Genomic DNA, 15,506 nt, shown 5'->3' with positions numbered 1-15,506 from the left:
ACACATTGCTCATTTTAGTACAGCAAGGAAAATAAGTATTTGACACATCAGCATTTTTATCAGTAAGGGGATTTATAAGGGGGTTATTGACACAAAATTTACACCAGATGTAGCCATAAAGCCAAAAATTGAATTCATACAAAGAAGTCAAAACATTTAAGTATACAAGTTGAGTCATAATAAATAAAGTGAAATGACACAGGGATTTGTATTGTACACGCTTTATTTAATACTTAATAGTAGAAATGCGGACCAAATACCACCACCTGCTGTCACGCTAACCTATAGCGTTAATAGAACAAGCTTTATTGCAACCATTTGACGTAATGTATAGTAATGAAAAATGGCAGCCTCTGATTTTATTTTTTCAAGTTGAAGATGTTGGTGTTACTTGTGAAAAGTCTTTGTATATTATGCATGTGACAGACACCTACCTGTATGTATCCAAGAGCACTTACACGAAGACATGCTACAACCCAAGCGATTCATCCCATTATATTTATTGGCATAGGATGGATTGTGATTCCTAAAATGTAGAATAGATGAAGTAGACAAGTGAAGCCTAGTACAGATTACTGCATTGTTAGATGGTCTTGTCTGCTGTGCCAGAGAGTGTTTGGCATTGACTCAGGATGAGTTACCCATAATCCTCTTCAGACCTGAAGCTCTGTGAGGGATCAACTCCTGATGGATGATCTAACACAGGGTTGGTGAATGCTCTTTTCAGCCAATGAATAACATTAAAATTTCAAGAAGCAGAAACAGGAGACAATGATGAATCTGACCTTATTAATTTTAACTTTGGATAAATAATGCAAGGCTTTCTGTTCAGCCCTTTCCCGGTTCCTCCACCCCGATGGCAGCCACCCCCGTCTGATCTCCGATGATCCATTAACATCCCGTTCGAGTCTTTCTAAAAACAGCCGAGCAAATTCAGGGTTTTGTAGGAAGGACAGTGAGATCAGGATGTGATGCTGGGAAGATGAGAGGGTTCAGGTGGGCACATTTTTCGTTAGAGGTGGGAGGTTGTTGTGGCACTGTATCCTCTCAAACAAAACAGCTGCTGTGCAAACATCTTGTTATTTTGAAAACTTATCGACTGACCTTGCTGTGCCGTTTTTAAAGCTGCATCTTTCAGACAACATTTTTATTCCCACTCAAAGTCACGATCAAAACAACAAACAACAATTAGCAACAAACGCTTACTACATTATTAGGAAATTGGTAGGGAATGCATTTAACTACTGTATAACATGAACTAATAGTTGTTATACTGTATCTTGTTAAAGGGATAGTTCACTGATCATTTAATCACCTTTAAGTTGTTTCAAACCTGTACAAATCTCTTTGTTCTGCTGAACATAAATGAAGATATTTAAAAAAATGTTTAAAAAAACAGATCTGAGGCACCATTCACTTACATATTATTTTCTCCTACTATGTGCCCCAACATTGAAACAATTTAAAGGAACGCTCCACTTTTTTTGAAAATATGCTCATTTTTCAGCTCCCCTAGAGTTAAACATTTGATTTTTACAGTTTTTGAATCTATTCAGCCGATCTTCGGGTCTGGCGGTACCACTTTTAGCATAGCTTAGCATAATCCATTGAATCTGATTAGACCATTAGCATTGTACTAAAAATAACCAAAGAGTTTCCATATGTTTCCTATTTAAAACTTAACTCTTCTGTAGTAAAAAATTTTTAAATTACAACTTTTAATTTTCCGTCGGTCTTAGTACACGATATAACTACAAAAGAGTCAAGTTTTTAAGAGGAAAAACATCGTAACTTTTTGGGGGTTTTTTAGCGCGATGCTAATGGTCTAATCAGATTCAATGGATTGTGCTAAAGTGGTAACTCCAGACGCGGAGATCAGCTGAATGGATTCAAAAACTGTAAAAATCAAATATTTAACTCTAGGGGAGCTGGAAAGTGAGCATATTTTCACAAAAGTGGAGCGTTCCTTTTAAGTGGTTTGCAAATACCCCTAACCCCAAGTGTCCAATAGCATTAGGGAGACAAAATGTAAGCACCATCAAATATAAAATGTTTTTTAAGAAAATTATTTTACTTATATAGCCCCCCTATTTTTACTTCATACTTACATGTAAGCTTATTTCATTCTGACCTGGCATGCACGTTTCTGTCAGTAGTTCAGAAATCCACATAAAAATGTGTTTTACTCCTGACAAATTGGTGTCTAAAAGGCGATGGCTTTTTAAATAAGACCATCAGCTTGATGGGAAAGCGACAAGTGCCTATAAATAAAATGACAACGAGGAAGAAGAATCTGCCGAGCCTTTCCTCGTTTCTCGTCCGGCTGAGGTTGTCAGTGATGCTGTCGTGATGACCGTTTGCAGGATTGGACGGAGTCAGTCGTGCTTGACTCAGGGTCTGACGGTCTGCTGATTGCACAGATGTCCCTAAGAAGGCAAGTTGGCGTGAAAATGATGAATGACGTGTGTCCTGCCCTTCTGCCCCTGGCTATCAAGAGCTGTCTGGAAAACAACGGAAAACTTCTCAATCAATGGAGAGTGTCAGGAAGTTTAAAACGAAACTAGTTTTCAGACGGAGAAGATGTTACCCACCTAGCTCGAAGTGAAGTGACCCCTGTGGCTTTTTAGAGTAAGTGGTCGTAAAACTTTTTGTATTTATAGTAATAATGGAGAAATGAGAGGAAACGATGCGGAGAAGAGAAGGAAGCTGGAATCGGGAAATTTATGAGCTGGATTCTCACGGGGAATTCACACTCGAGTGCTATAAACTTGAGGATAATTGTATTAGAGCTTTGCTGTGTCATACCGTGTCACTGTACATTTACATTAAGTTGATCTCTTCGGAAATTCATTTTATATATGAATTCACCCTAACTCACAATAAATTTTCAGCATTTGGTGTCATTATGAAAGCCTTTGAGTAAGGCTAAATGTGAATTATGGGTATTACAATCCCCTCTTTAAAATTAGATTTAAAGTATGATATTAAATGTGTTCTCAGTTTGTCACACCAAAGAAAAATGTGTTATTAAAGGATTAGTTTTTGTTAAAAAAAAGTCCAGATAATTTACTCACCACCATGTCATCCAAAATGTTGATGACTTTCTTTGTTCAATGGAGAAGATATTATGTTTTTTTAAGGAAAACATTCCAGGATTTTTCTCATTTTAATGGACTTTAATGGACCCCGACACTTAACAGTTTTAATACAGTTTAAAATGGCAGTTTCAAAGGCCTCTAAACGATCCCAAACGAGGCACAAGGGTCTTATCAAGCAAAACAATTGTCATTTTTTGACAAGAAAAATAAAAAATATGCACTTTTAAACCACAACTTCTCTTCTTCCTCCAGCTCTGTGACGTGCCAGCGCGACCTCATGTAACGTCGTCACGTCAAGAGGTCACGGATGACGTATCAAAAGTGTTTACAAGTGTGGAGAAAGAGGACCGTTCCGACGTTGTTGTATGTCGAATGATACTAATTAATGCCTTTATGTCAGTTTATTGTTTAAAATGGTCCGCAAATGTGCGTTTCATATATGAAACAGGTGACCTTTCGTCGTAATTACGCAATTACGTGAGGTCGCGCTGGCTTGTCACACAGCCGAAGGAAGAAGAGAAGTTGTGGTTTAAAAGTGTATATTTTTTATTTTTCTTACCAAAAATGACAATCGTTTCACTTGATAAGACCCTTATGCCTCGCTTGGGATCGTTGGAGTCCTTTGAAACTGCAATTTTAAACTGCATTAAAACTGTTAAGTGTTGGGGTCCATTAAAGTTCATTAAATTGAGAAAAATCCTGGAATGTTTTCCTCAAAAATCATAATTTCTTCTCGACTGAATAAAGAAAGACATCGACATTTTGGACGACATGTGGTGAGTAAATTATCTAGATTTTTTTAAGAAAATGGACTAATCCTTTAACAAGCCACATTTGAATGACAAAAAAGCCAAAATTTTTATCAAAATCTTGGAAAAATAGGCAGCACTCTCTGCTCTCAAGCGGTGAGGCGGTCTTTAAAGATCGGAATTGGTCAAAAGTAATTTTAGTTTTTACCATAGCTCCCAAAATCTGCAATTATCACTGGTGACCCAAAGATTAAGACATAAACTCACAACAAAAACTCAAAAACATTGTACAGGAAATTTTCAAAAGAGGATGGCAGCTACACCTTCATAATTTATGTTGTGGTGCGATTGAGAGAAAGTTGTGTGTGTGTGTATTCAGACCCTACAGGCGGCAACATTTTCTTCGTCTGTCTCACCTGGGATCCATAACAATTCTGCCAGTGTTTGACTCTGACTGCCGGGCTCCCAGCAACACATCTGAATCCTGCCTTATTGACCATCTTTACTGATCAATATTTAATGCCCTCTTTGACAAGATCACATTCAGCAGAAAGAAAGATTTTAGCCTCCGTGCCCGCTGGTCTAGCAAGCGCCGGGATCTCCGCTGTGTTATTACATGAAAGATCAGCGTTTGGAGGGCCTGTCGCTTTGACTCACTGACTCGTGTGATTTCAGAAATGATGGAAAACGTCAAAGCTGCAGGGTGCGTGGATCTGACCGCACAACCGCAAATCATTCTGATGATTCACGCTGATAAACAGGGTGCTGTATTGCTAATTACGATATGTAAAGGGGAAATAAATATGCTCGTTTGGATTCGGGCCAAAAGATAAAAAGAGCTTTGTAGTTTTTCATCCAATTAAAACGGCTGATGAAATTAAATCTTAAGAGAAAAGCAAGATGAGAAAGTCACATGAAACGGCTTATGAAATGCTACACTTATTTTCCAAAGAGTGGGACAGTTTCCCAGACAGGGCTTATCCTAGTCCCAGACTAAAATGCACGTTTGAGCTGCCTTAATTTAAAAAAACAACTTGCATTGATATATCTTAACATATATCAGTACCACTGAGATGCACACCAGTATTGTTTTTTGGAGGGATGTTTGTAAAAACTACTTAAATGTCCTAATATAACTTAGTCTAGTAGTGGATTAATTTAAACCCTGTCTGGGAAACCACCCCATCTAAGCAAATACGAAAATGGTAAATTCTGCCACCATCTAACCAAACAAGTAACAGTAATTGTTTCACCGGTAAACTTAAATTTTTAAGATTAATCAATTTGAATTTACATTTCATTTAAACTGTCTCGTGAGGAGTTACTCACAAGAGTAACAAGAGTTGTAATAATTTATAAATTATAAAAATTAAGTAAATAATTTTATTACCGCGTTAATAATGCGTTAACGGACTTTTTAACGGCACTCATTTTATTAACGTGCAATTATTGCAACGCACAATTTCTGTTTGACCCTTGGTCTAGCCCATAGTTGAATACATTGAAAAGCCGCCCTATACAGTAAATGTGACCCGTGCTGTCTAAACGAGTCGGAGGTTTTCATAAAAATAAGATCATTAAAGGAATAGTCTACTCATTTTCAATATTAAAATATGTTATTACCTTAACTAAGAATTGTTGATACATCCCTCTATCATCTGTGTGCGTGCACGTAAGCGCTGGAGCGCGCTGCGACGCTTCGATAACATTTAGCTTAGCCCCATTCATTCAATGGTACCATTTAGAGATAAAGTTAGAAGTGACCAAACACATCAACGTTTTTCCTATTTAAGACGAGCTATCGAAGCGTCGCAGCGCGCTCCAGCGATTACGTGCACGCACACAGATGATAGAGGGATGTATCAACAATTCTTAGTTAAGGTAATAACATATTTTAATATTGAAAATGAGTAGACTATTCCTTTAAGCTCTCGTCTAGCAAATCCATTGCTCTAAATGGTCGTTGAACATCTAAAATGATCTTTATTTGTATGTTTTCTTAGAAGTGTACTGTCCTAAATGCTTAACTAATACATAAAGGATGGTTGTACTTGCGAGTCTAAGGTTTTGGTTTTAGTTTTAAAACATGCAGGAATTAGAAAATATAGTGCAGGACTTGCTTGATGTTAAAATAATTATTAAGAGAGATAAAGTTCGGGACCTGATTGATGTTAAAAGATCGTCAAAACTCGAAAGCGATCTTCCTACACATCTGAAGAGCGTGCACACAGACGTGCGAGTGTCCAACCCCAATATATACACAGAATGACAGTTTTAAAAATGGAAAGAAATAATTCACGCAGATATAATTTGTTATGTCTTGTCTAGTGAATATTTGATAAACAGTTGAGGAAAAATATCTTATTAGATCTTAAATCTGTCTGTCTCAATGTAAATCAAACAATAACAGAAAAAAGTTAACATCTATTGATATTGTTTTTGACCTTGTGTGTGCCAAATCTATTAGTTTTATCTGTGAGTTTAAGGAATGGATGTGTTCATTTTTGTGGTAATTTGGGATTTTTCTCAAAATGAACTTTGCGGACTCAACTTCAGGCAGGTGTAGTTCTTCTGTCATATGTTTGGTCAGATTCCCGAAAAAATCATGCATTGTTTTGAAAAAGTTTTTTTGCTAATTACAACTCAATTTGTCAGCACGGGTCACAAATGATGCAGCAACAAACAGAAATGGAGAAAAGAAAAGGGTCTTGATGAAAATGTAAACATGCTGGTGTTAACATATTTGCATTAAGCATTTATATTTGTCCACACCCATGTTGAGTATTAAAAATTTAAAGTGTTAAATTAAAGTTAATTTTGAACAGATAAAAATGCGATTAATCGTGAGTTAACTCATGACAATTATGCGATTAATCTAGATTAAATATTTTAATCGATTGACTGTCCTATTAAAACAAAGTTTTTTTGTTTTGCAGTAAGTCATGTTTAGATATAGCAGTATTTCCTTGCTGATCATTTCAATTGAATAAAAGTTTGTGAATACTTCAGCTGTCAAGCTCCATGAAGAACAAAAAAGCACCATACTGTAGACCAACCAACACTAGCTTTCATATTATTTCAAATATCTTTTTGTAAAGTACAAACTGTACAGACTCATCCCTACCTCTGTAATGCTCAACTGTTTATGAACCTCCAGATGTACATTTCCATTTTGGTCAAACCTTTAAGTATTGAATGAGTGATCGCAGGCATCTAAAAAGACACATGCACAGGATCACATCTTATGACAACGTTGGTCTTGCATGTGTCATAAATGATACAACGAGTTTTTCAGTGATAATTCAAGAAAAGCAGTGCAGCGGCCCGGCGCACCGGCCCACGAAAGCAGCTGATCGCCTCATATTTTATTGTTTTGCAGATCATTAGTTTGAATAAAACTAGCACTCTGGCTTCTCTTGAAGCAGAAACGATGAAAAGAAAAAAAGATTCAGGAGGCAGAGATTAGAAAAATATGCTCCTTTTCAGTCTATTGAAGCATGAGGAGAGCGCAGAGTGCCGCGGGAAGGGACACTTCAGTCATTTAGCCAAAAACACAAGAGAGAACTGGGCTTAGGTCCAAACTAAAGACTGGAAAAGAAATCATACTGAATCAGGCTTCACAACTAGACACGGATGAATTATTAAATGTTCATCTTGTAGTGCCTTGAAGGTTGAAGGACCAGATTTTGATGGTCGCTGGTTTCTAGCTGGTCCACACTGGTTTAGAAAATGACCAAGTGGTGGATGTGATTCATTACAGTTAAACTATCTTTGTATCAAACAGCTTGATCTAATTTAATTTAATTTTTGTGCCAGACAAGAGCTGGTGACTTCGGCACTGATCCGGCCCGGAATCGTCTGCTGTCTGGTGACAGATATGTTATGGGATCTGCAGTCTAACTTTCAAAAAGGTTTTACATTTATGCATTTGACTGATGGTTTAATCCAAGGTAGGGATGCATAACGATTAATCGCGGTTAATCTATAGCATAATAAAAGTTTTTGTTTACATCATATATTTGTGTTTACTGTTTATAATAATTATGTATAAATAAATATGCACACATGCATGTATAATTTTAAGAAAAAATATATATATTTAGTATTTATATATAATATAAATTATACATAAATATACAAATGTATTAGGGATGCATAACGATTAATCGCAATTAATCTATAGCAGAATAAAAGTTGTTGTTTACATCATATATTTGTGTGTACTGTTTATAATAATATTGTATATGTAAATATGCACACATGCATGTATAATTGTAAGAAAAAATATATATTTATATTTTTAGTATTTATATATAATATAAATTATACATAAATATACAAATGTATATACACATGTAAACATTTAAACACATACATGCATGTGTGTGCATTTATCTATAGCAAGTTATTATACACAGTTCACACACATATATGATGGAAACAAAAACTTTTATTCTGCTATAGATTAATCGCGATTAATCGGTATACATCCCTAATCCAAAGTGTCTTACAGTGCATTACAAGATATACATTTTTATGTTTGAATCATCTGATATTTGGATAACTATTGTTGGAGTTTGTTCGGGCAGTTTCAGTACCTTATTGTTTCCCCGCAAAGTATGTTGTCTTGTTTAATGTGTTTTGCGTATGCAAGAGTACTGATGTCTTTACGCAATTACATCGCCACTTTCATAATCACCTCTGACCAAACAGGGGAATTTGGTTATTCAAGGCTGGAATTGATTAAACTCGCACCATGGGACAGGATGACACAGTTTGATAATGTATTTTGAGCGATATGAGCCATTGACTGCCTTTCCATCGCACATGAACAATAATGAGGCAGATAATGATAAAAAAAAACAGAAGTATCTGTAAATCCATTCAGGACGCTGATTGTTTGTGGGTATTAAATTGTGCGTACATCTCTCAATGCTGCGGCAAAAGAAACCCATTGTCAAAACGTCTCTTAGTAAATTGCTACCGCTGCCATTGTGGCAGGTTTGATAGATTCTTGTGTTTTGGAAATGGGAGGAATAGAAAAATGAAAAATTCAGCTGTCCGCTCAGGGATTTCGTTCTGGGAATCTGGAAATGCGAATTGTTTTCGAAAGATAACTGAGGTGACCGTTTCAAGCAAAAGGTTGTATATTTTATCAAAGTATTTAAGGCATATAAATGGGTTTTGGGTGATGTAGAACGATCCTGTGTATTCAACAAAACTCCCCAGCTATAATCTTCTCTCAAACAAAGAAATATAATAATTACGACAACTTCCACAGCGTTCCCACAAGCTCATTTATTGTGCTTTAGGTATGAAGGTTGCATAGAGGCCACATGGCTATACTGGACCCCTGTTAGCGTGTATGCGTCTATATTACTTGTAGTGCTGTTTAATCTATCGAGTTAAAGAAAAGTAAATATTTGACCTGATACCTAATATCTTGCCTCAGTGATTTTTTTTATAAAAAAACTAAGAACATCAGGGTTTCTAAATCTACCTATAAAGCATCTTATCGTTTGCAGAGCGCTGCTGCTTCAGGGCTGCTTTGAACTTTCTACAGTCCGGATGGCATGATTGATGCTCTCACAGGTTCCTGCGTGTGTTCCTCAGTCTCGTTTGCTCTGAGGGAAATATTGATCTGGGTGAGAGAAATCGTTCGGGCTGATAACAGTAATGAACGAGCTAGAAGCTTTGTTTGCAAGTTTAGCATGATATTGGAGGAAAAAGAGAAAAAAATGTATTTGAAATGTTTTGACCACCAAATTCCTGTCCTCTGAGGTACTACTCTTTGGGGCGGTTTCCCGGACAGGTTTTAGATTAAACCAGGACTAGGCCTTAGATATATTAGTACATATAAGTAGTTTTAACAAACATATTTTTTCTGAAAATGTGTTCGATGCTGGAAATTAACTTCTGTTTGACCGAGAAAAAGAAAAATCACTGTAATAAAGGATTTGTTGGTTTAACTAATAAAAAAATAAGTTACCTGGTTGCCTCAAAATTTTGAGTTGATTTGACTTATAAATATTAGTTGACTCAAAAAGTTATAAAATTAATAATATTGTGTAATCTTTTTTATAACACAATGTTATTTTTAAGGCAACCAGGTAACTTACTTTTTTAAGTTGAACTAACTATTTGTTTTTTACAGTGAGCATATACATTTACTAATCTTATTAGTTTATACTATTTTACTAAACCAAACATTAGTTTAATAGATTTTTTCCATACCAGAACAGGGGAGAACAGTGGCGAAAGTACAGTTTTTCAGAAAAACGTAATTTTAAAAGATAATGTTTTAGACAGATACATATAAGAGTTTCGTTGCAAAACGAGATAAATCCATTTTTTAATCTTTTTGTCAAAACATGTTTATTATTATGCTATCATGTTATTATTTTGTTTTATGGTGCTACTTAGCTGTATTTTTTAAGTTATGAAGCTTTAAATCAAAACAAACCAACTGCAGTTGAATTGAAATTAATTGGAATGCACAACCAAAAAACCGCAATTTCTGGACAATTAACAAAACGGTGGTTATCTCGTTTTGCAACGAAACTCTTCATATATATATATATTTGCTGTGGTCAATAACTCACAAGTGTGGTCTATCAATACCAGGTGGAATGTAAAACAACTTGTTGGAGCACTAAATAACCTGTAGATTGATCAGTACTGTAATGCATGAAACGAGAAACACAACACATTATGAGAAATAAATGACCAATTTAGGAATTCACTTTTCATGGTTGAAATCAGCTTTCTGGACCTACACACGCGAAACGTTGAAAAAAGAACAGTATATTTGTCTGCTCTGTCAAGGGTTGCGTGCTAAAGATGTTGTCATAGTTTGGAAAACAAATGTAATCAGGGCTCGGAAAAAATTGCTTTGTTACTTTTGTCCTTTGTCATCTTTTGCATGTTAGTAAGATTAACATTAATTGTTGATTTCAAACACATGTGACTCAGTTTTTTAGTGTTATGGAATTAAAATGTAAAAGTCGGTGTTGAAAAAATGCATCTTTTAATTTTTTCTATTTATTTATTTACTATTTGAAACTTTGGCAGTTTTATTAAAGTAAATTAACAAAGCTTGTGCTCGAATGACCGTAAAAGCTTTCGAGAGCGAATACCTTTTTCAAATTAAACAGCTATGAGACCTTCATTATTTCATTGGAATGGGGTCAAGGATGAACCGCAACAATGTTATTATATTAGATCAGCCAGAACTCAAAGGTTATTTTAGACATTTGGCAGCGTGGCGGGGCTGCCAAGCCAAAGATGGTACGCTTGCTCCCCCAGTCAGCTCATAAACAAACCTGTGACTGTTCAATAAAGGTATGAATCTGGAAAAGGTGAAATCAAGATATTAGGGAGCACATTTTAGAAACAAATTTTTAAGAGGCTCAAGTCACTTCTTTATCAGAGTTCTTGATAACCAAAAGGCTGCCGTGCACGGTTTGGGGGGGCTTTGCCATTCCCGACGAACGTTACCGTCACTTTTCTCCGCTGGCACGGCTGTTTTTCTCTCCCAGAAGGTCGTTTGGTTAATGCACATTTTGGTCTTCACAGGCTCTTAACTGCTTTTTAATCAGTGATTATTAGAGAGCTGGAAGCCGGTGCAGGCGCCGGGGTCCCCAGACACAGGAGAGTGCCTGTCAATATGTCATGTCAATTAGCCCACTGCCAGACGATCCCCCTCCGCCGCTGATCTACTCTAACACTTACCTCTGCCGGCACAAGAAGGAAAATGATCTCATCTTTACGTACATGCAGAATGACTAACTACCTGCTATTTTTAAGAGATAATGCTTCTGCCTGTATACTGCTGGCAGTGTGCAGAAACATCCGGATGTGCAGAATGTGCTGTGCACAAGTATGAGATATCCCATAATGTACTCTTAGATATTACCTATATGGTTTTAACCTTGGATTTGTTTGTTTATGCATTATTCTAGTGACCAAAAGTAGCAGTATTTTCATACAAAGATTTAAAACTATGTTATGAAAAAATGGGTCAAAACAAAACACAGGTCTAGGCCTGTCTGCAAGTTAAACTTAGTTAACAGAAATAGTTACTTTTTTAGAAGTAACTTAATATTGTAATGCATTACTTTTAAAAGTAACTTTCCTCAACACTAGTCAGATCATGTGACAATAGTTGCGTTCCCATTGCATATTTGCACAAAACTTTAGTGTTATTTTCTAAATGTCGACAAGACTATTTTCTAAATGACCGCGTTTCCATTAACCAATAATATGCGACTTATCTTGTGATAAGTCATGTCGACTAATGTTGATAGGTTTACTAATATCACATTCACTGCACTAGGCATTATTTTTAACTGGAGGAAACATAAAGTATTACCCAACGTAGCAGCCCAGTCTCACGAAATTTCGTTATATAGTCACGTTTTTTTTTAAATTCTTTTTTCGTGATATTGTCACGAATTTCCTTGTTTTTTCGTAATCGTATAACGAATTCCTATTTTCGTGTGATTATTACTCAACTCCTTTTTCTATTTTTAAACCATTGTCGCTTCGGTTTAGGGTTAGATTTACATAAAATGACATCCCTAACCAAACCCAACTCTAACCCTAACGCCAGGCGACATAAAATAAATCAGAAAAAATAGTATAAACCAATATATAAAGTGACATTCTAATGCGAGCACCAAATCTAACCCTAAACCGAAGCGACAATGGTTTAAAAAAAGGAAAAAGCAATTGAGTAACCAATACGTGATAATCACACGAAAATAGGAATTCGTTATACGATCACGAAAAAACGCGGAAATTCGTGAAAATATCACGAAAAAAGAATAAATAAAAACGTGACTATATCACGAAACCTTGTGAGACTGGGTAGCATCCAAACATTAATGTAAAGAAAAGCCCCATACTTTAGAGCAGCAACTTAATAGGTGTTTTCTTGGAGGTTATAGTAAATTTGTTTTAAATCAAAAGAGATGTGTAATCCCCTCATTTTTGCAAGGAAAGCCTCTTATACTTGGGAGCAGACACGTGAGGTGTTTCTGGAAGGTTTTGGTACATACCGCATAGGGGTGTAACAATGCAACCCAATATCACGCAAATACGTGACTATTTCACGTATGGACCAACTTGGTGCTTGTGTTATATGTCACTTTAAGTATTTGTCACTTTAAGTATTGGTTTATAAAAAATAAAGATACAAGACTTATTATTTTATATTTTCTAAACTTTAACCAATTGTCGCCTGACGTTGGGGTTAGAGTTTGTTTAGGTAAGGATGTAATTTTATGTAAATCTAACCCTAAACCGAAGCGACAATGGTAAGAAATTAGGACAAAAAAGTTGAGTAACCAAAACGTGAAAGTGACACAAACAGAAAACGTGACATGCTCACGTTCAAAACCGGCAAAACGTGATATTTTCACGTTGGTCCATACGTGAAATAGTCACGTATTTGCGTGATATAGGGTTGCACAATATGGATCGAAACATAGATTTTATTTCTAACAATCCAATTCATCGATGCCAAACATTAAAAATCGATTTGAGGTACCCTTATTTTGACACCCCCTACGTCCTCATTCCTTGACTTAACGTCCATCTACGCATTTCCACCAAAGTGCGCATTTTCATCTGCTAGCGTGTTGTAACGGCTGTAGCAGCGAAAACACAGCAAAATAGATAAACGGACGAGCGTGTCTTTAGCACAGCAGGTGATATTTTCCATGCAAAACGTATATTTCGGTTGCATTTGTAACTGTTTAACAAGGCACATAATATGAAATGTCGTTAAATTAATCGGATCCAATCGTAATCGCATAGAAGAACCGCTTGATGTATTGGCAAAAAACGTGCACAGCTGGCGGAGAAAATCGATATTGTATCGCATAGTAATGAACTCTCCGATTTACACCCCTACCATCTTCAAATAATTATGTGACTTTAATCAGATGACCTGAAAATGTGAAATAACTTATCCATTGCAGTTTTTCGAAATACACCTTTTCCGGATTGTCTGAAAAACCATCTCATGCGAGTGTAAATATAATGAAGTTTTTTCTAAATGTACGTGTTTCCATTGGCTGTATTTTGAATTCGCAATGTCAATTCACGCAATTTAAAGGGTAATGGAAACGCAGCTATTGTAACCTATTACTGATTAAATATGTATTGTTGCATACTGTTTAATGTTTACATGCTATTTAATGACTTTACCTATGGTTTTGTGCATGTTCTGCTAGCTACAACAGCTTGACTTGATCTGTCATTTTGTTTCTGTGTCGAAAAGCAATTCATAACTTGGCACATGTGCATGTTGCATTATCTTTAGTGGGTCACTGCAGTTTTTTCTATTGTTAGTTTTGTCCAGCTACTGTCAGGGCAGAGCAGTAGTCTATATGAGTTAGTTAAACTGTCAACATGTTTATAGCTAAACACTTTAAACAGTTTAACTGTGTGGAGATTTGAAAGTAGCTTTAACTTCCTCCTGAGTCCTGAAGAATGCACGCTTGCATTGAGTTAGCCAAATATTTACGTCTGCGTTCGAGTACTTTCCTCGAGTATGTTTGTGTGTCGTCTCTGCGTGCACTCGGCTTGCTTATTTACCTTAATGTATTCTAAACATAGACCTGACACGCTCACCCTCATCAAACATATCGCTAATTGCTAATTAAGTCTGAGCTTCAGACCGATGCTTAATTACTGTAAACTAGAGCCCGAGTTGCCGCAAGGTCTCCGAGCCTCCCCCGTACCTTTACTGCGGAGAAACGCTCATAAACACCACAGCCACAGCTGATTCTACTGGAAAAGCGCCTCATGAATATTAACGCGGGATTGGTCACGCCTCTGTAGCGTTTTAAAGATGAACTCCCGGCGGGCCAGCGCAGCTTGACGTTGACAGAACTTGGCCCCTGATGCACACGTGCAGTTGGTGTTCGGAAAGTTTAGATGAACTGTAGAGTGCAGTCGCCACAGGACCAGGAGACCCATCAATACACGCTGAGCTGGAACAGAACAAGCTTCTCATGATATGCTTACTGTATGACACCTGGATATGCAAATCTCACCACGGTTGGCCTGTGGAGACTGTCTTACCATGGGTTCAGAAAAAGAGATACGATAGACCAGTGGTTCCCAACTTCAGTACTGGGGGGGGGGCTTCAAGAATGTTTAAGATATCTCCTTATATGAAACACTTGATTCCTCTCATCATGCTCTTTCCAGAATGTTTGAAACATCTCTTAATAAACACACTAACAAGCTGGTGACCTGAATCGGGTGTTTTATATATGGAGATATCTAAAACATTCTAGGAGGGGGCCCAGAGGATTGAAGTTGGGAACCACTATGATAAACCATCCCCTCAAATCAGGGCAAAAGTGGTCGAATGTGGACAAAAGAGACACATATTTCTGGAATTTGCATCACTAGTTCACTTGTGATCAGATCAACCAAAATGCGCTTAATACCAGTAAACAAACTCTTAGATAAATAGATAGATAGAGAGATGGACAGACAGACAGATTGATAGAGAGATGGATGGATAGACAGACAAATGGATATAGAGAGATGGATAGACAGAGAGACGGGTAGAGACAAATAGAGAGACAGACAGATAGATAAATAGATGGATAGACGAACAGAGAGACGGGTAAAGATGAAT

This window comes from Misgurnus anguillicaudatus, chromosome 12, assembly GCF_027580225.2.
Source record: "Misgurnus anguillicaudatus chromosome 12, ASM2758022v2, whole genome shotgun sequence".
NCBI classification, from domain to species: Eukaryota; Metazoa; Chordata; class Actinopteri; order Cypriniformes; family Cobitidae; genus Misgurnus; species Misgurnus anguillicaudatus.
The sequence above is the reverse complement of the archived record's forward strand: the minus strand, read 5'-3'. Positions refer to the sequence as shown.